Raw genomic sequence first — 25,780 nt, 5'->3', positions numbered from 1 at the left:
AGAGAAAGAAAGAAACCAAATGTTGTGTGGGGCTATGCCCAGTTGTCCTTCAGATAAATCACTGCAAAAGACATCGCAGTCTTAGTTGCTTGTACCACAACTGTGTGCATCCATGCAGGTGAGAGGGAGAGCAGAAGCCATACCTCATGCTCAGTTTATCAAAGCTACATGGAATTACCAGTCCTGCTGCCAAACCCAGCACTGCATCATTCTGAAAATAAAATACATTTTTTTCCCAGGGATAAGCTGAGCAAAGATAAGATTATACAGCACAAGAAAAGGTTCAAGAAGCATACAGCTGAGTACTGCTTAAAATTCAGGATCATGTTCTGCCCTCAGGTATGCTGATGTACAATGCTTGTGGAAATCATTATACAAATACATATTTATCTCAGGCCATAAATTTTCCTTCAGTTTGGAGAGATATATTTTTCCTGCAGCCTGACTATTTACCACTTTGAACTCCTATGTAAATTCCAGATCTGTACTGCTGCTATTTGCCAGTACAAGATGTGCAGTGCAAGAAGTTGAGAAGACAATTGACAAGACAGTTGGAAGACAATTCCTTTGTTTTGTTGAAGACTTTATTTTCAAGAAAATCCTCCAGGGATATAAAGCAAGTGCAGCACCAGGTCCTCTCTTTCATACCAGGTTGGAATGGGATAAAAAAAAAGGATAACGAAAGAGCTCTCTTGTCTAACAAGCAGTGGCTATAACTAATTTATAAAGATATTGGGTAAATTTTCAAAAAACTTATACCAATTACAGCTCAAGTCTGATTTTTATAACTGACTTCTGAGTCTGAATGTCAGTAACATGAAATCACTTCAGTGTTTCCCCTTGTATCTGACTGTACATTTTTGAACTATCCTAAAGCTACAAAAGGTAGCCTCTGGAGCAGCTCCAGAGACTGCCTGTGTCACATTCTTCTTGACCCCTTTCCCAACCTATGGTTTCCTAAGAACGGTGTCATTGAACCAGCACTGTGAAAGGATTGCCTGAAAGTAGGAATAAAATTTGAGGATTCCTTTTCAGAAGTCATGGACATTCATTAACATCAGGAATAGACAGAGAATATGTGGGAATCAATTCAGCAGGAGTTTCATTTTCATCTGCCTGTAGGTGGTTTTGGACTGTAGGAGGAATACATAATAGAGATTTTATAATCATAACAAATTTGCTGTAGGATGACAATGCACAGGCAATTCATTTCTGCGTTTACTAAGATTGTTCACTAGGGTAAGCAATACATTTGCATGCACAATGAAAATAGAATGCACATATTTCCCTTTTTTGGTGGAGGATAAGTAAATATATACAATGTGCAATGTTAATTGCAACTTCACAGTGTGCATTACACTTAAATAGCTACTATTCCTGTTTCATTAGCACACTAATAATTCATATACAGGTCAGAAAAGTAGCATAGCAATTCTTATAGAAGACTTTATTTTTTTAAACAATTTTTTGAAGAGATTAACATGATTGTTCCATCAATCTTCAGCCATTTTAGCTAAGAGGTATGCTTGCTAAAACACAAAAATCCCAACTAAACCAAGTTTTACAAAATTCAGAAAGAAGAAATTATTATGTCCTGGCCATACACATGGAAATGTAGCTGATCTCAAGGGATTTTTATTAAATCAAAAAACTGAATGGGATTTGCGAGGTAATACATTATAAAAGACTGTTGAAGATATGCAGTGCAAGTAAACTTCTGCCAGCTGCAACTGTGAACGATGCATCCTGATTTTATAGGTGTTGTCTTAAACGTTAGAACAAATAGCCCTGACAATGTATTCAATTCCAGAGATGGATCCAGTCAATAAGAAAATATTGAGTAAGACAGTTATTGACTGACTTCAGATTTTTTGTCCATCAACATAAATGCTGAAATTGTATTGCAGGACATGCTCCAAGTGTCAAAGAACAATGTAAGCTGCAGCTGGCTCATTAGCAAGAAGACAGAATGACATAGGGTCAAAAAGGTATGGCACAGAGAAGGGATAAAGACTGATGGGATTGCTGTGGTCTGGCCAGACATCAGGCTCACAAAGAGGGTGGCTTGAGATTCAGGAAGCTTTGAATTTTAGGGCTGTGCTACTTGCAAAAAAAAAAAAAACCCCAAACCTCTTTTCCTTTTACTAAGGTTCTTTCCTTGCTTGTCAGCCTGGATGTTTGTTGGGGAACTCAAAAAAGGTAGAGCATGAGGTGAAGTCTTGGGGATGTGTGGAAGTGGAGAATGACTTGGGTAGCAGAGAATCTGCTTCCCGAGGACTGATCTGCAGGAAAAGTGTTGGAGGTAGTTTGCACCAAAGTGTTTTTCAGGAATACAGGTTGGTTCTCACTCTCAGTGAGTCTTAGTCCAGCGCTGAATAGGACTGATAAAGGATGTGGCATCATGTTAAGTACTCTTTATGCATCCTGAACCAATTACCTTTTTGGAAATACTGTCAATCCTTTAGGTCCCAACTAGAAAAGGGTTAGTCTGAAACATTGTCATCTTCAGTGGAAATCATAAGCCCCTTCCAACCTGACTAAGGCACCATTGTCTGGCTCACAGGCAATAACATCCATTGATAAGAATGTCATACACTGCATGTAGAATAAGAAACATTGCAAATAAAATATGTCAAGCAGAAATCTCAGCAGATTCACAGTGTCTTAGAAAACAGATGAGCCTAAGAGGGTTCTAAAAGAGAGGTATGGGAAAACATAGAGCTTGTCTAAGACAGATGACTTAGTACCTAAGTCACCCTCTGACAGTGTGTTTTTCTTTACTGACACCATACTTATCCCAGGGTGACTACACTCCTAAATTAGGCCCCTGAAGTGCCTAAATGTCTATGTGATCAGTCAGACCATGCTTATAGATTTAGGTTTACTTTGTGTGTGTTTCTAGTGCAGAGTTGTTGTTTAACCTTATATGTATGATAACCACTTACACAGGAGCTTGCTAAGCAAAACTTCAGAAACTTTTTGAGGATTCATCTTCTTTCTACATCCCTCAGTCAGTTGAAAAAATTTGGAGATAGTTTTCTTCAGGCTTTTCTTATTCTGGGAATTAATATTAGCTTTTGATAAAAGCAAATATCTCTGGCAGCCTCTATAAATCTCCTTAGGTTTCTTAATAAAAAGATTGCTTTTGTTGTTAAGGAAGCTGGGCACAGACTAATAGAATAATTTAGAAGATGTTTCAGAGATTTCTGACTAACTGCATGATGTGAACACTGTCTTTAGCTGATACCTTATTGTCTTCTGGTCCTGTCTTCTTTACCTGCTGGTGTTCAGAAATAATTTTGAATTTCTGTAATTCATTGGACATTTATCTCATTGCGCTTATGCTGAAGCCAATCAGGAACATGTTATGGTTCTGCAGAAGAATATACATAACACAATCCACCCACAAGCGTTTCTGTATTCAAAGTATGTCCTTCTTTACTTAGTGACTTGACAGCTAGTGAAAAATATTTACAACAAATTGAATAAAGCTCAGCTACAGGGGGGAAAGAGGTCAAGCAGAAGTGTATTTTAATGGAAGTCTCATCATTAACTGAAACTGTTGAAACTCTCATCACAACTTTATTCTTTTTTATTATTTTCTTGATTCAGTTGGCAGTGGTCCTGGTATTTGTATTTTTCCACAGTCAAAATGCTTATGATTAAGAAATTATTTTGGGGTATGGTATTTTTTTTTCTTACATCTTGTACATTCCTCAGCATTATGTAAAACTTCAGCCTCTAAAACTGTTATGGCAACCCACAGTTTTTCCAAACAGTGCAGTATCATGATTTAGTCATCATATTTAATGTTCTTTTGTTTCTAGCTCAGCTAGAGTAATTTTTAATCTGAATGATATTCATATTATATTAAATATGAAATACAATACTACATGCAAATTCATACAATATTAAAAACTGTAATAATTCAGCTTTTCAAGTGAGAGAATTTACAGAACAGTATAATGTAGAAGCATGACTAATCATGCTCCTCTTTTACCTGATTTGAAGTGACACTGATTGCAGTGGCATTCTTCCCTAAACAAGATGAAATGAGTTATATTTCATTGTGATTCATAGGATTAGGGACTTGGATATCTAACTCAACTCACACACGATTGCCACAAGCCATTGTAACTGTCATGGTGTAAAATAGACTGCTTAAGAGAGCAATTGGATTCTTAAGTGAACTCAATCTCTCCTAAGTGCCTGTCTCTTTCCATTGACCACTGTTCTTCTCAGGAGGGATGAATCTATTTTACTCAGTTGAGTATATGATGGATTTACCTTGCCACTCAACATGCTGGTATGCGCTGTTCCCATTTGGAGATATCCTACTGTCCTTAGGCGTTGTCCATGGATCCTGTGCCACCTCTATTCTGATCAAACCCTAGCCTTGATGTAGAGTTACACTGATTTTCAGAGAATCATAGAATCATAGACTGGTTTGGGTTGAGAAGGACCTTAAAGATCATCTAGTTCTAACCCCCCTGCCATGGGCAAGGACACCTTCTGCTAGATCAGGTTGTTCAAAACCTCATCCAACCTTATTTTGAACACTTCCAGGAATGGGGCATCCGCAGTTTGTCTGCAGAACTGGAGAAATTTCTCTAATTTGATTTGCTTGTGATTAGCCCTTCTTGGAGTGAGCTGGTTTGAGCAGTCCAAAATTGAGTAGGTGAGCTAACCCGTAATGGGGACAGGCAGGGATCCAGTCCTGAAGCTTGCTCTCTTTAATTATGCTAGGTAAATACACCCTGTGAGCTTAACCCCAGAGTCTTGAGTTCTACTGCAGGTACATCACTGCTTTCACATGACCTCACTGAAGTCAATAGGACACTTATATACAGAAAGGCTTATAGGTGTTATACAGACATCTCATAAGTACTCATCAATCAGATTGAATTCTGTTAGGTGACAGGCAATAGGAGGATCATTAACAGAGTAACTATAAAAGGGAAAAAAAAATCCCATAAAGGAGAATTATTAGAAATTTGCCCTCTGTAGTGTTAAAATTCCAAGTAAAACTATTCAACTGGACTGCTCATTTGAGAGGAGCTGCCTGGATAAAAATAGATTCCTCATTGATAGTCAGATCATTGAGACTCTGAAAAAGGAGACACTATTGAAAAAGTGCCTGCAAACTGGCTTTATTTGGCATCTGACTGAGTTGTGGGAGCCCTGAAGCTACCAGCAGCTTCCTGCCTGCCACTTGTGGAAATGCTTTAGATAGTACAAGTAATAAACACTACCCAGTGGGAAACTCCAGAGTAATGTTTTATATTGATTACACGCCAACAGCAGGGAGAAGCTTGATGTGGACTTTCAGAAGCTGAATGTGTGAGCTGAATACCCTTTTCTAATAACGAACAAGATACCAAATCTAGGACACTACCCCATCCTGTCATTCACACTCCCTCTAAACCTGTGACAGCAGTGTGGATCTGAAAAGCTTGAAATTATTCCTGATTCTCCTTTAATCCAACTTAATTCAATTCAAGACAACTGCAAGTCAGGTCAATGCAGATCAGTGAGACTTATATTTGAAATTTCATCTGTTTGCAGGTGGTGCAACAGATTCAATTTTTTTTTTTTGGGGGGGGGGGGTAAAGGGAGAGCATTTCTTGGTTTAATCCCAGCTGGCAACTAAGTACTACACAGCCTCTTGCTCACTTCCCCCACAGTGGGATGCAAAGGAGAATCAGAAAAAGGTAAAATCTGTAGGTTGAGATAAAAACAAGAACAGTTTAATATTTGCAATAATAATTTTTTAATTATTATTGTTATTAGTAATAGTAATAGTAAGGAGTGAGAGAAATAAAACCCAAGGAAAATAGAAAAAAAAACCCCAAACTAAGTTATGCACAGTACAATTATTCACCACCTGCTGACCAATACCCAGCCAGTCCCTGAGCAGTGATCTGCACCTCATGGCCAACTCCTCCCAGTTTATATACTGAGCATGATGCTTTGTAATATGGAATACCCCTTTGGCTAGTTTGGGTCAGGTGTCCTCTCTCTGCCACCTCTTGGCTTCTTTGCCACTCCTCACTGGCAAAGCATGAGAGACTTCATCAAGACTAAGTGCTACTAACAACAACTGAAAAATCAGCGTGTTATCGACCTTATTCTCAGACTAAAGCTGAAACACAGCACTGCACCAGCTGCTAGGAAGAAACTTAACCTTATTCTAGCTAAAATCAAGACAGTATGGAACAAAATATTTTTATACATATATTTTAGATTATGTATTTTATATAGATATTGAAAAAAAAAACCCCACAAAGTAAAGCCAAGCCAGTCAATGTGAACTTACAATAGGCACAACAAGGATACAACAAAGTGAATTGAATTCTGGTTAACAAGTGTGGTTTGGTCTCTAAATCTCCCAGTAGCTGTGGGCATTATCATGAGCAGCAATGTTCTTGCTCCACGGAGAATAGAAAGATTCACAGGGAATTTGTAGTGTTATAATTATTTGTAAGAATGCAAATTTCAAATTTTTGTAAAAGATAAAGCTTGGTACTTTTGAGGATCAGTGTGCATAAACTCAGTATTGAGGCTAGTGACTGAATAGATTCAGTTTGAGATTTCCCATGGGTTCTGTTTTTTGCTATTAGTCATTCCCTTATATTGCATTTAGTAATGGTTATGGCAACTCAGCTGCATTTCTGTGTGGAAATTTCCTGGCAGTCCTTTATGTGAGTTGGTTTCTTTTTTTTTTTTTTTTTTTGTTGTTTGCTTTTCCTTTTTTCTTTTTTTTCCTTTTAATAAGAAGTTTCTGGTGTGCTTCCATTGGTGCTCTTTTACAGCTCTCTCCCTGCTCTGAACATTGCGTGCCTATTCCTTTTCTGTTTAATAGCCTAGCCGCAGTTCTTCTGCCAAGTCTGTTAGGAGGAAAGGGGCTAGGTTTAATTTTCCCTCTGAAGGAATCATCTTGAACCCTGGCAAAACCATTGGAAACTGAGTGGTGGGGAAAGATGCAGTGGGAATGCTCTCGATGGAGGAATTCCAGGGCTGGGCTGCCCTTATGAGCTCTTCTTACTTACAGGCACCAAGTGCAAGAGACTAAGAAAATATTTGAAAAGAAAGAATAAACTATGGAAAACCACTATAATAATATGTCATAAGAACTGAGGAGTATAGTTTTCATTTAGTGCTGCATTGCTACCAAAATTATGTATTAAGTCAGCAGCTCCCCTCCATCTCACTGAGGGCTGTTGAAACCCAGTAATTCAGCAGCTCCATCATCTGGCTGTATGAAGCTTTGGGGAATCTACTTGAAGGAAGTACACTTCTGATGCCCAGGGCAGAGGTTATCAGCTTCCTGCTGCTTTGTGTAACCACAGCTCAAGCAATCTTAGCTGTGCCCTCCACCTCAGTACGTGTGCTTACTTTGAAGCAGCCTCTACACCCTTTCAGCTTGTGTGCTGCCTCTGCAGTTTCAGCATCTATAACGTAATAAAATTGCTTCCCTAGGGTACATGCTCTTTAGCAATGATTAAATGACATACAGAGCCCTTAATTTAGTCCTTTACACTAGACAGAACCATGTCCTCAGCAGCAGCTTCCTCAGATGTATCCACTCACCCCATGCAGCAATTCCTTACTGTGTTTTCTTATCAGGTTAGGTGACTCATAGCTCCTAATCGCATGTGTATCCTGTCCTTTAATTTTCTGGCATTACTTGAATACTTTATTTTTCCTTAACTCAAAATTAACTGCATTTTAACCTGACCAGAATTTAAATATTAGCAGTAACTTGACTGAAAGATTTTCCTTGCTGATTCCCCTCTACACCCATCTGATGTTGCCAAGAAACGCCAGTCAGGAGGCTTTTGGTACTATACTACAGTAAGTATTGCTTTTTTATGGATCAGATTCTCTCACTTATATCGTTACCTTTGAAAAAGTACTTTATTATGTGAATTTCAATTATATCACCACAGTGCTTAATTATACCAGAATACTGAGCAAGTTTGTTCTCTATATACAACTGCGTTTGCACACAGTGGTTCACACAAATGTTATGAAATGAGTGAAAATATTTTTTTATAGCTCCAGAATCAGTAGTGGTAGAGAGCCATTTTCTCAGGCTTTCTCAAGATACTGACTTCTGGGAAAAAAGCAGGGTAACAAATGAAACTTTCAAAAGCCTGCAAATGATCAAAACAAGAGGCTTCTCACTGGAGCTCTTTGATATTCTTAATTATAAGAATCACTATCATCTCATATTTTAAAATATATCCTCTCTAACAAGAGATCTGAAAGCTAATGACTTGAAAGAAAATTAACACAAACCTAAAGCTTGCCAAAGACAGAAGTAGTTTCTTTTTTCTAGGAGTCTCTGGTGAGAATTCGTAGTCTTTGGGGAAACTGGGGGGGGTCTGTGACTCTAAGCTAGGGTTAAGTGAATTTTTTTATTATACTTAGTTCACTGAAGAATAAAATTTGGTTGCTCAGAATCAATGGTGTTACAATTTGCAAACTATATATACTTTTAATTTTCAGCAGGGAAGGAAGGGATACCAGCATATACGCTGCCGGGAAGATCTCCTGCACACACACCTCTGTTCAGTAGGACTTTGGAACACCCACCCTTGGTTAAATCCCATTTACATTTTGGCTGGTGAGAACCTAAACCTCCCATTTCCTACATTGCTTAGTTGTAGGCCAAGGTTTCCTTCCAGTTTTTGTTCAATTGAAAGGATTTTAATGTGCTTACCTATTAACCTGCAGCTCTAAAGTAAAATCCATATCCTTTGTTGATTCTCTTTGACTCCATGCTACACGTCTTCTCACTTTCTAAATCCCAGGACAGCATCCCAAGTGTATTGTTCCTTTCTGTGCTGCTCCTGCATACAGATTTACCTTAATCCATGCAATATACACCTCAAATACTGCTTCTTACCATAATAAGGGATTTAAATCACCTAACTGCATATGACAAAACCAGATATCCTAGGCTTCCTTTATAATCAGCAGAGATGCATGCCTAAGTCTGACTCATTTTAAAGGTATATAATAGGTGTAAGTAACAAAAATGCCCATCCTGTTCTTTCACCTCTCTCAGACATTTATTGTCGAAGGGGATGAACCACATTCAGATAAATGTATGTCTGTATATTGAGTACAAAAAAAGTACTTAGGTGTCTAGTTCTGATATAGATGCATATATTGTAAATACATATGCAAATATGGACATGAGCCAGTCTACACTATGAAGCCACAGAGCCAAGAATCAGCTCCTGGCCCAAGTTTACTACCAGTACTGGGCATAGCTTCATTGACTGTCAGCTACAGATCTCCAAATTCCCTGACACTCACTCCAATCCTAGTGCAAGGAGATGAGATCAAACAGCCTTGACTGTCTTGTTCTCTTAAGGAGAGCTGCAACAAAATGTCTTCTTCAAGACTGCATACAGAGGCTTTTTTAGGTTAGAAGTGGTAGTTTGTGGGAATCTTTGCAGTTTGGGACTCTCTGGCATGTGATAACTTTTGTCCAGAACTTTCTAGTGGTGTTTCACTCTGCACAAAGTAATAAAAGGGTTAATGAGACATCAACTGAATGACACAACAGTGCACAGTCACCTGGAAATCAAGGCTATTTCTAACTCCAGTAAATATTCAAATAGGAAGAAATCTGTGAAAGTGGGTAACAATCTTTTTTTCCTCATCACAGAGTGCTGAAGCAGACTCTGCTCTGGGACCATTACTAGCTATGGAGGAAAAGAATCTGAGGCAAGTCTCACTTGGAATGACTGGGAGTCAAGGTGCTGCTAACACAGAAGATGAACTCAGCATGAATTTCAAAGCAAATTGAAAAATGGCTCAGATGGGATGTCAGTTCTAGAAGTAATGACAGATGAGAAAAACAAATCTCAAGAAATGTTTAAATACGCAAAAATCAAGAATTATTATTTTGAAATTAAAAAGCTTTGCAGCTTTCTTTTATGTGTAGCAAATGCCAAGAATTCTCATTATTCTGCTTCTTTTGGAGCCAGGGGCAGCGGCACCAAAATGTTCTTTTCAATGTAATCCCCAGGGGGCAATTGAAATATAATTACATTTTTTATGAGATGATGGATATTAACTTAACTTTATTTTGTTTTAAGATACTTGCATTTCTAAGAAAAAAGTCAACTTTTACTAAGAAAAGAACTTAGTAAAATCACTGAGGTTTATTCGTTTATTCTTTTAAATTACTTTTGCAGACTTCAATGGAGAAAGTATTTTTATTCTCTGCCCCTAGTCTATAGCAGTAATATAAATAAATACACAAATAAACAAACAAAAAAATCACTGTTATTGTATTTTCTTAATTCTCATTTGTTGTGAAATACTGAGACAGTGATAGTTCTGATTATGGATAATTATGGAGCTTGTACAAATGCTCAGTCATAGTTAACAGTGGCTTAAGCAAAATAAAAGCAGAGTAATGTAACAGGTACATATCAAGTTCGGTGTACATATCAGATTTCGGGTGTCCTGTGTGGTCAAGGAAGCACTTGAACAGTTCAATCAGTAGACATTGCACAAACACTTCAGACAGGTTGGTTGACCTACTGCCCTTGAGTCCCTGGGCAGGGAGAGCCAAAGCTCTCAGCTCATCTGAGGTGACTGGAATTAAGTAGGATGAAGGTCACCTTTAGTCTTTCAGAACAATCAGGTTTTCCAACTTGCAGAAGCAGTATCCTTATTTTATTTATTTCTTCACATTAGGTAGGTGAAATACATGTCAAGGAGTTGGTTTTCCCTCATGTTTCTTCATTTGGGGAAATTTTGTTGACATCTGTTATCATCTCTAGTCAGTTATTAAAAAAGATCAGAAAACAAACCCTTCAGCTTTCCTTGATTTATCTGACAAGGGGCAGAATACCTCTAATGGATAAATGCTCTTCATCCACTTAATTTAGCATCACCCTGGCACAGGACATTGATATTATTTGTTTCAAAGACTGAAATTCCTTATCACCTATGTAAAAGGAAGAACAAGGTATTTTTCCTTTTCATCTTAGAAGATTTAAATTACGCCATGCATCTGGCTTTCTCACAGGCAAGGCTCATTTAAGACATCAGAAAAGGTCCAGTGTTTGAAAAACATTAATTATCATTGGATGATGCAAGTTCAGATGATAAAATCTGGCTGCAGTAGGCAGATTATTTTTTTTTAAAAAAGACCTTTTGCTGTCATGCTCTTGAAGAAAAGAAAAAAAAAAGAGTTGTTTTTCCTTAATGGAGAACCCAGATAAGCCCCAGACATCTGTTAACAAGGGTCACACTCAAAATCTTCTGATGAGAGAGCACTTTATATGACTAAGAATGATATCTCTTTAATGTACTGTAAGAGATGCATGCTGTTACATCACAAAACCACAGCAAACTCAGAACTGCCTAACCTGCAGGCAAGGTTCACAGGGGAACTCTTTCGTTCACACAATAAATGATACCAGATGATATCCTCAGAGCAGAATGCATTCAGGGTATAGTTTTCTTGCAACAATATGGACTTAAAGCAAATTCCACAAAGAGCATCGGTGTGAACACTTTATGTTTAGTGTTATGTCTGCTCAGTCTTTCAACTAAACTAATTTCAGGCTGAAGGCTGAGCTCAGCCGTTCATTACCAAAGTGCTCACATGAGAGTGGCACACAGTTGAGGGGGAATAAGAACTGAAGAACATTCTGCTGCACTGACATGACTTAGTTCAAAGTTAAACTCAAAGCACAAATCCCTGGGAAAACAGGGATCACCAGTTTTCTATCAGTGGCTGGATTACCTGCCCTCCCATTTCCATAAAACACAAGTGACATGGATGAAAGTAGTGATCCACATACTGACAGATGTATGCACATACCTAAATCATGGTTGTTTACTGTTTGCATCATTAAAAAAACATGCTAATAAAATGACAGCAGTTACCTGCTAATATAAGATTTGAATGTGCCACAGATTACAAGGAAATAATGAAAAATTGTCAAAAATTCAAAGAACAGAGAAAAATAGATCAGAATTTCTCTGGGCAGAAAAACAGACTGAAAGTTTCAGATGCATTTTTTATGGTAAATTCTCCTCTTCCCTTTGCTTAAAATTCACTTTACTGACAGGTTTGAAATTACAAAAATTACCTGACTCCTGTCTAGATAAGCATCTAATTTATTTTTGTTCAGAGTAGAATGGAAGAAGATAGACTATTTCAGTTGGAAGGGGTATACAATAATCATCTAATCCAACTGCCTGACCACTTCAGGGCTGACAGAAAGTTAAATCATGTTATTAACGGCATTGTCCAAATGCCTCTTAAGCTCTGTCAGGCTCAAGAGTTTCAGAGCAAGAGTCCAATTCCTATACATGCAGGGACAGAATACAATAAAAGTAAGCACAATTGCAAGGAAAGAAAATTTCTCTTGGGTTTTTCTCTTTCATTTCCAATTTTTGGCCAAATTTCTCATGCTGTGTAAGTTCTTTGCTAATGCAATGCTCCATAACCTTGTCCATGGATTCTTGGTTACAGATGTTCCCTCTATATAATAAAGTGTCAGATACGATAAACTTCAAGGTGTTTCTTTCACTTGAGAACACTGTAAGCCACTCCACTTCCCTTTGTGGTGCTCTGCTGAGCAGCATTTTAGTGTAATGCTGTTTAAAACATGCATGTGACTATGTTAGAAATAAATAGGGTTTTGAGAATGAACAGGAGAAATTATTAAAAGTGCTGAAACCCCTATGTGAAAGCAATCTGAAGAGTATCATTAAATTAAAGAAATCCATAATGTCTCATAGAAAAAATAAATTGTACAGAAAGCATTGCAATTACTCTCTCCTAATACATAAAAGATTTGTGACTTCCAGCAAAGCTGGAAAGTGAGACATTTGCAACCGATTTTTTTTTTGCTTCACAGAACAGTCAATATGAGAAATCCATCTCCTCTGCCTCTCTCTGATATAATTGGGTTAGTGCAGTTTCAAAAAGGATAAAAGATACACACAGATAACAAAAAATAAGACGTCAGACTGAAAAGCCTGAGCTGTGTGCCCTAGTGCAGAGTCAATGCTGGGTATCAATTTAAAAATTAGCCAGGAGAAGGGTGCTGTATAACTGGCTACCAGGAGGTTTGGGAATAGAGTGGAAACTGTAATATTTTGCTGCTAATCTGAGGTTATTCTGTACCTCTAGTCCACTCTGGTGAGACCCCACCTGGAGTACTACATCCAGCTCTGGAGTCCTCAGCACAGTGCTCAGTGGATGCACTATCCCTGCAGATGTTCAAGGCCAGGCTCAATTCACTTCTGGTTAACTTGATCTAGTTCAAAATGTCCCTGCTCGTTGCAGGGGGGTTGAACTAGATGATATTTGAAGGTGCCTTCCAACCCAAACTATTCTATGATTCTGTGATTTTTTATGTGTAAGGTCAAATGCTGTAGCCCCAAGAGAGCTGGGGACAAAGGAGTCAGGGATATTTTGCAAAAACTAGGTCTTGCACATCCTGATCTTCCTGTAGAGGCCCAGAGCCTCTTTTGAAATCAGGGCTTCCTCTGATTCACACTGGTACAAGCAAAATGCAAACAGAACAAGGGCTGTCGTCAGATGGCTTTTACACAAATGGCTCTGGCAGTTTTCAGGGGTTACCTCAGGTTCCCACAGCTGTTCATTGCTTTTGGATGTAGGAACCTATCTGACAGCCAAGCTAGCAAAACAGTACCAGAGCACCTCAGCATGGGACTAAATGAAATCCCCAGACTTATTTCACAGGGTATAATATTCTCATTCTGAATGCAACAAACTGAAAAAAAGAAAGCCAAACCTAAAACCACAAAGAAAACAGCCCCCCAAAAATCCCAACCCAAAACTGAAAAAAACCCCAAGCCAAACCCTCAGACAGAAAAGTATATACAAAAGAAGCAGTAATTTAACCTAGTTCCTATAGGGAAACCTCCTATGTTGGTATAGTTTATACCTAGAAAATACTGTAATTTACTATAACGAGCCAGTTTAGTAAAATATGCATAACTTTATTTCTGGATATTCACAAATTTATTTGTGATCAAAACACTGGTTTAGTTTACCTGTATATTATAGTGGATAGGCACACTATATGGAGTACACGTAATTTCTACCTGGTTTAAAGTAGAGTTTTTGGTAATTTAGGAGCACCAGTGCACTAAATGGCAGTGGTCATGTAAGGGCTGAAAGGATCCAGATGTCTTACGTCAGTATCTGAAGAGGGCCTATAAGGGTGTGCGAAAGGACTATTCATTAATGATAGGAGAAGGGGTAACAGGTTAAAACTCAAACAGGAGAAGTTTAGATTGGACATAAGGAAGAAATTCTTTACTGTAAGGGTGGCGAGGCACTGGAATGGGTTGCCCAGGGAAGTTGTGAATGCTCCATCCCTGGTAATGCTCAAGTCCAGGTTGGAGAGAGTCTTGGGTGATATGGTTTAGTGTGAGGTGTCCCTGCCCATGGCAGGGGGTTTGAACTAGATGATCTTAAGGTCCTTTCCAACCCTAACTATTCTATGACTCTATGAGTCTATTCTATGATTATAACTTGTAGCCAACTAAAGTGGTTAGCAATTTTTCCCCAAAGCAAGTGTTGTCATTCTGGTAAAGAGTGGAATTTGGAGAAAGCTGTGTGACTATGCTGGGAACAAGTTATTGTGGTATTCCTGTTGTCCTAAGCTTTGCTTTTCTTTCCAGAAAAAGCAGTGGATGTAATGGCAACAGTTCCATAGGTGTTTGATTTATACCAGATGGTGTTTTGGGGGTTTATCAGAGCTTTTTCTTTATTCTTAGCATTTAGAAAAAGCTATGCCAATACAACTCTGTACTTCAGTATGGTGAATTTCACAGTTTCCTAAGTACTTCTCCTTGAGACAGCTGTGTTTTCAGTTGTCATGGTTTAACCCCAGACAGCAATGAAGTACCATGCAGCCGCTTACACACTCCTCTCTTCTTCTCCCAGGAAGAGAATCTGAGGAAGGTTGACATAAGAATGGTTTAATAACTGAAACAAAGTAAAATATAATAATAGAAATATTAATAACAATAACAATATGAAAAAGAGAATAAAGATCAGGAAACCCAAGCGATACACAATAAAACTGCTCCCCATGAGCCAACTGATATCCAGCCCAACCCAAGCAATGAGCTGCAGCTCCCAGCCAATTCCCCTCAGTTTATATACTGGGCATGACACACTGTGGTATGGAATACCCATTTAGCTAATGTGGATCAGGTGTCCTGTTTCTGCTTCCTCCTGGTTTCTTGTGCCCATCCTCACTGGCAGAGCATGAGACTAAAAAGTCCTTGGTCAAAGTAAGCATTACTTAACAATAACTAAAAACATTGGTGTGCTATTGGCATTGTTCGCAGACTAAATCCAAAATCACAGCACTGCACCAGCTACTAGGAAGAAAATTAACCCTAACCCAGCCAAAACTGGGACACAGGGAAAGAGAAAACTTCACTTTTTTCCTCCGTTCACACAGAGCAGTGCTTGTGGAAGATGAGATGGCTGATGAGAACTGCAGCATGAAAATGTCCTCTGGAATGTAGTGCTCAGGCATATGTTTCTGCTCTTTGAGACCAAAAAAAAAAAAGAAATGAAGTTAAGAAAGACAAAAAAGTCAGACTATAATAAAAAAGATAAGTGCTAGCAAAATCAAGATGTTTCCCATTCCCATTGTAACAGTAAGTTGATAATAGTTACTTGTTCAACAGGATCGATGATCACACTGAAAAAGACTAAGATATTCCTTGCTCAGATTAGCCTGAAGTTACTATGAACACATTTAAAATAAACTTTCATCATCACCCTTGGGTATTATACCCAACAATGTAGTCTGATTGAAATACAGATTGTAAGTTTGGTTTTTTTTTTCCCCCTGCAAAGTACTTTAGCACGGCTAAAAAGAGATGAAACTTGCAAAGTTATTATGGAAATATTTGAGAAAATGTGAATTTTGCTCATGACAAGATTTTATTTGACTTGCTCATTTTTGTATTGCCATGGAATACAGTGACATTTCATAAATCAGGAAAAATAGAAAAGTATTGGTTGTATCAACCAGAAACAATGTGTAAGTGATAGTTCTGAATACTGAAACAAAAAATGTTACAAAGATTTACATATCTGAAGATTTAATAATTTGACAACTTGTAAGTCGTATTTCAGAATAATGAAAAAAGATACAGAAATTTTCATATCTGAAGATTTATTCTGTCTTTATGCATATTTTGTACAAAGACTGAATTTCTTGCTGAAAAAGCAAATTCATGGGCAGTATCTCTTGCCCAGAATATGCATTGAATGTCTTGAAAATGGACTCATCCTTTATTTTCACATTTTTAACTTTTATTGGTATTAAAATTTGTCATTATAAACAAATATTTTTCAAACTTGGACATTTATGCATAGCTTCTTTACAGTTTTTCATGACAAATCTTTGCTACATATACTGTAATTTGATATACTGTAAGCATAAACACTTGTGTTTCCATAATATTTTGAGTAATCTTGTATATTAAAAAATAACCTGGCAAAAAAAATACTGTCAGAAAATTGTTTTGAACAATATACTGGGCATTGAACAGGCATCTTATGCACATTAATTTAACAATGTTCTGTGAGTCTGTAGTCCTTAATCTGCATGAGTCTTTAGAATAGATTCTGCATTTTCTGTCCTTCAAGAACCTACTTGTAAAGGATTTACATTGAATTGAGTTTTAAATTTTGCTTGTCTCTTAAAATTCCAGCTAGATTTTCTTATTCCTTATGATGAAACATTATATCAGTATGAATTTAGCATATATGTTACTCATATGAACACATACTTCATATCATATTATTTTGCAATTCTGAAATATAGTTTTCAAAATGTTTGTCAAAATTTGGCTATTTCTATAATAACTTAGGTATAAACCTAGCATTAATAACACAAGTTTGAATTTTGTGTCTGTGATGGGCTGACCCCAGCTGCCAACTGAAAGCCCATACACTCACTTCTTCCCAAATAGGCTGATGGAGAGAACTTGAAGGGTATAAGTGAGAAAAAAAAAATGATAGTTGAGCTAAAAGCACTTTAGTGTGTGAAGGGAAAAAAAAAGAAAAAAGAGAAGAAATGATGTTATAAAGCAATCACAATCACTCACCATGGAAGATCAATGCCCAGACAATCCCCAAGAAATGGTTATTTTGGAAAAAACTCCCTCTCTATTTTATTGCTGGGAATAATGTTATGTGATATGGAGTATTCTTTTCGTCAACTGGGGTCAGCTCTCCCAACTGTGTCCTCTCTCCAACTCTTGCCTATTCTGTGGGATAGCACTGTGAGAAACAATGAGAAACTGTACAAGCACAGTTCAGCAATAACTAAAATACAGGTGTGCTAGCAATACATTCTTGATCACCAGTCAAAAACACAGCACCATACAGTCTGTTGTGAAAAAAATGAACTCCATCCCAGCAAGACCCAGTACAGTACATATGCAAGGGCCACATTTTAGGCATTTGCATGATTGCAGACCCAATACTTTAGGAAAACTAATAAATATTTTAATAACTGTTTGTAATTCTGTTTATTTGTGATGGCTTGAGCATGTAACTGACACAATTAAGATACCCTGTTTCAAAATGTTTGCTGCCCTGCAGTGTTTCTCACAGGAGTCAGAACATACAGGACACTCATCGGCATCCATCACAAAACACAGTGGCCAAGAGATAGGCCATTTAAAAGAATGGGTGGAAGAAGCTGTCAAGGACTGTTTCTTGACCAGTTAGATCTCTCCTTCTGCTTCAGAGGAAGAAACAGTGACATAAAATTCCCATCAAACAGTCTTAACAGCTGAAAAAGATGGGTCAGATTCCTTTTTTGCTATTAAACCAGAATAACTCTGAAGCTACAAGTGCAAAGCTCACATATGGAAACAACAAAGGAGTCTAGCACTTAGGGTGCTCATCTCAAGAGGAAAGATTTGGTCTACAATATTATCTGCTATCTGCTTATTAGGTAATAGATTTTAGTTCTTTTTTTATTGAGTTAATAATTTTGGGATCTTTTTCATTTTATTTTACACCCTACATTTTCTACTGTGTTTCTAGCCCTTTAGTATTCTTCTCACTCATTTATTGCAACTGTTCTTTGGCTACAAGAATGTACATGAAATGCATAGTATAAAATCAGATTAGTAGATTAACTGATTGTAATAGGACATTTGCAATTACAAAGCCTAACTTGTATAACACGGTCCATAAGATTTTGAATTAATTCCTACTGAAACCAGAACATATTTTTCAGATAAACATGCAGTCTCAATTTAAAAAGCAGTCAGTGATGCAGATTTTTACCACAGCCCTTGAGCTCTAGTCTCAGTGTTGAGACTTTTCTCTCAGTAAAATTTACATTTTACTTTGAATAACTATGTCAGTTTCAAGATTAATAATTACATTGTGATGCTCTCTACCAGTCGATATCTAGATTATTTTTTTAATGATGCTCAGTGTAAGAATGTATGTGTAAGAAGCAGCCTATTTTTGTAATGCAAATAGACAATACGCTGTATAATAGAGGCTGAATTCCAGCTTTTTCTCTGACCTCCTCCTCACTCATGCCTCTCACAATATCACTAGCTTGCAAATTGATCAAATCAATTACTTCACAACTGGAATTTTCCATGCTTAGGGCTAAGTTCCATTACAGTCCTCGACAAGTCACAGCCCGTCATGGAGAATCACTAAGCTGATACAAGGAACTCTTCCCTGCTGACATTCACCCTCCTGAAAGATGGAGACTAAACCATGGAGCTTTTGTTGGCATAAGAGTACTGGCACCTGAGGACATGCTGGCACAAACAGACTGGTTACTGGGTATACATATATTCCATATTCTACCTGAAAATAATTATAACTGGAAAACTATAATAGGAATTGGATCTAAATCTTCCTCCAGAATAGAACTGTTTCTGAAACATTTGTATGCTATTTTGGTAGCATATGGTCTTGTTTTATGATGTATATTGGCATTTCTTGGGGTGGAAAATGCAATACAAACATGACTGATGAGGAAAATTGCTTATCAAAGTGTGGAACCAGAATTAAAATTTATCTTACTTGTGTCAACATATGAACTTTTCAGATGCTTCCTGTAGGACATAGTCCCTCAGTATAGGTGGCTAACAGCAAATTCTTTGGGTTCCCCAAACACTATCTTCTAGATTTCCTTCTTACTTGTTAGCTAGTTTTGGAAAGAGAAGTAAATATTCTTTTTTCATGTGCCCCTTTCTCTCTTAAACATAGGGGATGTTGAAGTGACAAGGAAATATTAGTTCAACCTTTCATAAGTGTCTTTGTAAGGAAGAGAAACTTTTTGTTACCATTGGGAAGCTTGTATTAAAAGAAAAAAAATGTTCAGTAAGTTAAGAATTTACCTCCATAATACAAGCCTAAGTTTGTGGCTGGTTGGGAAATTGCTGGACTATGTTTGTCCATGGCAGATAAACAGCTGTTTCATATGGAACAGTTTAAATGGTTCTCCCTGGGACATGTCAATCACCAGTCATTCAGATCATATCATGCATCTTTCAGCAAGTCATAAAATGGAAAATTCCATTAAGTGTAATGAAACCTAAACCAAAAATCTGCTTCAAGTAAGTGCTTCAGTTGCCACGGTTTTATGTTTCTAATCTATTTGTAAAAAAAATGATCCTTTAGCAGCACTTAATTAGAGGAGTTATTAGTGTCTTTTAAATTTGAAACTCAGATTTATCAAAAATATTTTATAGGTATATGCTGCTCATAATTAAATGTATCAGGCAAATGCTGGTTGTGATCATTCAGTACCACATGTTCCTGCAACATATGTAATGAATGTATTTTTTGGTGTAGTACTCCATGAATTACTTATTCCTTCCAACTATAACAACACTGAAATGAAGAAAATTTGCCTAGCTCTTTCCCTCTCTTTTTGTAGACAAAATTATCAGATTACCCTGTTAGGGCTGATACAGGCACAGTTTGTAAAACCACCAGTTTCAAGATTTTCATTTTTTCCTCTCACCACATCAATGCTCTTTGATTCCTAATAGTGTGGAAATGATCTTTGTGCATCTTTAGGAACTAATGTTTTTGATGTTTGCAAAGCCTCTGGAAACTCTGGTCATTTGTGATCAAAATGTTACTGGTTGAACGCTTTAAGAAATTCTCTGCAGGTTATATTCAGACAATTGAAGTTCCACCTGAGGTATTACCTCCCATTTACTGGCTTGATCCAATTTCCCTCTAAGACCTGTGTGTGAGCCCTTCAAAAGTCTTCAAAGGGAGTTGCTGACTCCCTTTCTGATTTATTACCAGGAATTAGGTGAGATTTAAGCTCTGTGAATATTCACCATGAAAAAAAAAATAGTACTAGGTATTGTAGTATGACCTTTGAATTTAAAGTACACCTGGCATATATTTTTTCTGTTTGGACACCATTCCCTTCCTCTCTCCTGTCTTTTCTCTATATTGGGGACATTTGGCTACAGATTCGAAGAACATTTCCACACATTAGATTTTTTAAACGGATAGGCTAAGTGCACTCCAGTGAAAAGTATCTGTGAATGTATTTTAATAGTTACACAGCTGTTCCGTGGAGCATAATTCTGGTAATTATAACAAACCATAGAAAGTTTACTTTTTAAAGAAATACAAGTGCTCTTTACACAGCCAAAGGAGCATATGTGCTAGAGCACACATGTATATTTGACACTGAATATAAATTTGCAGAAGTGGTTAAAATAATTATTGCTGATTCTTCAGCTTTTCCTCTTTCAGACATCTTTTAAATGATGTTTTCCTTATGGTTTTATAACCACTCTCCTTCTCCATCTAACATTTGGTGCACAAGCAACAACAGTGAGCAGGTAATATATTGTGAGCAATGCCATATGTTGCTTGAATTTGGAACTGGTGACATTGCGCAGCTCAGCACTGGGCAGAGAGCCTGTGCTGCCTCTTTCTACCCAGCACTGCTGGTGATACACAGAGACATTAGCCTGAGTTACAAAAGCAGCAAATGAAAACTTGCCCATGCCTTAAATTCCAGTTACGGTTTCTAGAAATACCAGTTCAAGATACCTCTGCATAGGTACATCCTGAGTAAAAGTCCATTGGAGAAAATTAGCATATGCCACAGAAGACAGCCCTAAGTTATCACAGCATCAGCACAGCTCAACTGTTTGTATTTCTTTTGCTAATGTGCTGTACTAGAGAATTTCTTAGTCAAATTAGTGTTTGTTGCTTGGGACCATGCTCTATTTCTTTCCTGAAGGGCAAAGTATCTTTCTTTGCACTGAAGATGCTGGTGATAAAAAGTGACCATAATTACTTTTTAAATGTTATAGAGTGTGCTCATTTGCTTGGAATGTAATAGGACCTATTTTGGCTTAGGCTATGCGTACAGCTACAAGACAGATGGCTCTTATTGCCCCTAATTAAAAATGTAAGGGCCCTGAACCTATGTATCATTCTGAAATATCAGAGGCTAGAATGACTGTACTTTCTGTGTTTTCACTGCAGGAGGCTTTGTGAATACATGTGAAATGATGAGTAAGGGACAGGGTGAGAATTCATTATTTTAAGAGAAGCCAAAAGAAGCATATGTATTAGAGCATATTTCAAGCCATGAGAAAGACACCATCACTGGGTACCTAATTGCTTCTTTTCACATTGCGTAAGGTCCATTGGGCCACTGGTTCTCTAGAAGAGTAGAACAGGTTAAATTAATCCTCCACCTGGTCAGACAAACAGGGGTTGACTTATTCTGACCAAACAAAAGTTCATTCTGCAGAGAATGAGGGAAGAGTGGAGAACTCCTGGTGGAATAAAGAAATGCAAAGCACCTGTGCTAGAATCAAAATTCTTGACTGACATTGTGGATTAGGGGAGACAGGATGTGTTATGAGTAAGGAGATGGCAGGAAATAAGATGATTGCTGGCATTTAAATAAAGCTACTTGACTTTTATCAGATAGCAGGAAAAGATTACTTAGCACTTATATTAAGTGCTGAAGAGACATAGGAGACTTTCATTTTGAGCCTAAGTATGATGGGATACCTCATCAAGGGTGAAAAATTAATTTCACTTGGTCTAAAAAAATTAAATACGAGAAAGAGCTGGGTTTTTTTGTTTGTTTGTTTGTTTTGTTTGTCTTTTTTTTTTTTTTTCAATTTGTGCATCTTAGATTGGAAGAACTTCACTGGAAGCAATTTGGTGCAGTTCACTAATGCCAGCTGTTACAGACCAGAATTGCTTCCCAAGCCAGACTCATCTGGCAAATCTTCTCCCTGTAGCTGCTGACCTCTATCCCGAGAAATATATCTGTATTATCAAGCAGCCCCCTCATTATAAACCTGCTAAAGTCCAGGTGTTTTCTTTGGGAAAAAATTTGAAGGTGGGGACAGTCTGCTCCCTTGCAATTTTCCCTCACCTTCATTTATTTATTCACTTATTTGTTTATTAATTTTTATTTTTCTATGATGATGTTGCAAAGAAGCTAAACATGGAAAACTATCTATAGAGGTCAGAACATGTTGCACTCTCAGTAAAAGCACTATATGTGTGCAATCAAAACCATGTTCCTCTATTCAACTTCAACTGTCTTCTGAGAAACAGCATATGCTTCAGGCCTTCACATACATATGTGGTATGATTTGCTATACTTATGTAGCAAAAGCAGGTTAAAAAAGTGAACATTTAGCCATGTTGCTTGGACCTAAATACAGTGCCTCAAACTGAGAGATGAATCAGAAACAGATTCCTGCAGCAGACAACAGAAGAACATCAAAGCTGATCTCTGCCAGCTAGGGTGTCATAGTTTGGCTAAGCTGCTTTTTGTGATGACAAAGGCAAATAGTTAAAATTTTAGTAATAACTGAATTCAGAAAACTTCTTTCCCTTGGTTTCCCCCCCTCCCCCCAGAGGAATGTGAAGTTCAGTAAGCACTATATCCAAGATTTTACTGCAATTTCCCAATGGACAGTCATGAGTAGAACTGAGTGGAAAATGTTCTCTCATCACAGGAAATTCCCATTCTCAATGGGGATTAAATATTCAAAATGCAAAAAAAATGTTCATGAATCAGCAGCCTAAAAATGTTCATTAAATATAAATCAACACTTCTTTTGTTTTGCTTTTAATGATTAATTTTCATTACTTTGTAAAATAATTCATGTGCTTTTTTCACTATGAGCCAGGATAGTGTTAAAAAGAAAATACTTTTAAAATGAAAAAAAAATCTAATTTGGAGGGTCTTAAATGTCAAAACATTTTTTAAAGCATTTAATCAAAAAGTCTGTCTTTATTTAGATGGATTTCACTTTGATAAATTGACTTTTTATAACAAAATACAACTGCAATAAAGATTTCCCTACCAATTTTAATCACAGGTCTACCAAACACCACTGTCTTGTATGACTAGTTATTCATTTGAGCATTGCATTAAATCTGTCTTTATGCTAGTGTGAGCTCAGGTAACTGATTTCTCAAGATCCAGTGTGGAAAATTGATGCAAGAAGTTAAGATATTAAAATATAAGTAGGCAATAGGCCTGTATGAAATCACTTCATTGCTTCTCTAAAAAAAAAGTCTTAATTAGCTTTCCATGACTGTAATCTTTGAACTGAGACAGGTCATTGCAAAGTTCTAATTACTTTTGAAGCACCTACATAATGAAAGATCCTTTCTCAACCAACAGATTCTAATACTTGGTTAGAGAAAAAAAACATTGACATATTTAATTCTATTATTTTATTTTTTTCCAAATAAGCTATGTATGTTGTAAAGTGCTAGTTTGCCATCAGTTCCACAGGATCTTCATTGCAAGCACAGGTTTGCAAAGGTTCATTTCCATCATGTTATTTTGAAAGAGACTACATTGTTTGGGTATTGCCCTTATATAAACATTCAACCTTTTGAAAGGGTTGCCTTTAAAAAAGCAGTACCCAAAGTGATTCATGAAAAACAAGTGACATGACATGGTTGTAGCCACACTGTTACATGAACCTCTCCTTTTGCAGAGAGACTAGACTCATTTCTACATTTTCACATATTGTTTATATTATCGATTTTCATTGTTGTTCCCACTGTTTTCTTTGTAGTAGCACAGTAAATGTGATTTTTGCCACTGCCAGTAAAAAGCTATTGGCTTTGTATTGACTTGCAGTGCAAGATCTCAGGAGGTTTTGTGCTTTCCTTGGCCTGAATTGGTCTTGGCTTGCTTTAATAACTGTCCAGTGTCAGGCAAGTGACTTCTGACTCACCACTTGCAACTTTTGCATGTCTACTGCATGTGGCAAAGGTCTGACAAACCTAGGTAGCCGCATTGTGGGACAAGTTAATAGCCCTTTGTGTTGGACTGGACTAAGGCATGTTACTGGACAAATTTCAGACTTCAGCTGGAAGCTGACCTTGTTAAGAAACATATAAAAATAACCCCAAGTGGACAGCAAGACTGAGGGGAAAGGGATCTTGCTAACAGGGACATCATGCCTTTCCCAGTGAAGGGAGGTGCTGTAAAATGCACTCCTCACAGCTGAAGAGAGAATGTTGCTGTTGTCAACCTAACACAAAAGGACATTCGAAGGGAGGCCATAGTTCTAGGGGAAGAGGTAAATAATACTTTTATCATATGACAGCTATAAGGATCTAATTTATGATATTTTTCTGCATAATTTTATCTAAATGTGTAGCATCAAAACTGGAGTAAAGATTTGGATAACTACACTGCTAAAATCCTAATGGATAAACAAGGTACTCTTAGCTCCATATGTACGTCCCTTTTTTGCTGATAAGAAGATTTTGGGTGTATGTCACCATTTGTTTGATCTAAATAGTTTTTGTTTCCTTTTACTGGAATTACAACTGCTATTTCCTGAAGTCAATGTTTTCTTAAGGTTTTAGTTTGGCCTAAAAAATTAGGAACAGAGAATGAAAGGTTACTTTTTTGATTATTTTTTTTAAATGTTCCGTAACCACAGTATTCTTTATAAAAATCTAGCTATTAGATGACCAAGACAAATAAATTTAGAGAGGGCAGTATTTCACAGCCACTCTACTTCTGAATTTTGTAATGAAATAAGATGTTGTAATAATTTCTTACATATCTATTGAACATGTAGAACCACATTATACCTTTGAGAATAAGGTTGCATCCCCAGATGCAGGAGAAAAACTTTGAAAAACCTAATCTATTTTCTTAAGTTGTCAAATTTATATGAGAAAATATGTATCCCCAAATCCAATCAGTCTTTTAATTTCTCTGTTCTTACTTCAGATGAACAAGATTAAAAGGAAGCCAAAGGCAATAACAACAGGGACAATCAAGTTAGCACGGCAAGGGAGTCTTGTTTACAAACTATCACCAGCATCAATTCATTTCTGGCTTCAGTTCCCAACCTCCACTTCAGAAGCAGTTATTCACAAATGACAAATCTTATGAACTCTGAGGACCTGGCATGTTATGGATCTTGCAAGTATAATAACCATATATTTTCTAGTTCTAAAAGCTTCATTTGGCACAGCCAAAGGACCAAGCAGATTTAGCAGCCAGATGTCTGTTTATTGAACTGATATGCGCAAATAATATTTGTAAGCAGTAAGTTGGGATTCTAAAATGGTGCTTATAAGAAAAAAGGCAAAAATATAAACCAGACTTGCATAGAATTTTATTGCTTCGATAACATCAGAATCAAGACTATTGTTTCCAGACAAAAGGATTTTTTCCTTTTGCTTCCAGAAATAATA

The sequence above is a fragment of the Melopsittacus undulatus genome, chromosome 2 (genome assembly GCF_012275295.1).
Source record: "Melopsittacus undulatus isolate bMelUnd1 chromosome 2, bMelUnd1.mat.Z, whole genome shotgun sequence".
Taxonomy (NCBI): domain Eukaryota; kingdom Metazoa; phylum Chordata; class Aves; order Psittaciformes; family Psittaculidae; genus Melopsittacus; species Melopsittacus undulatus.
The sequence above is the reverse complement of the archived record's forward strand: the minus strand, read 5'-3'. Positions refer to the sequence as shown.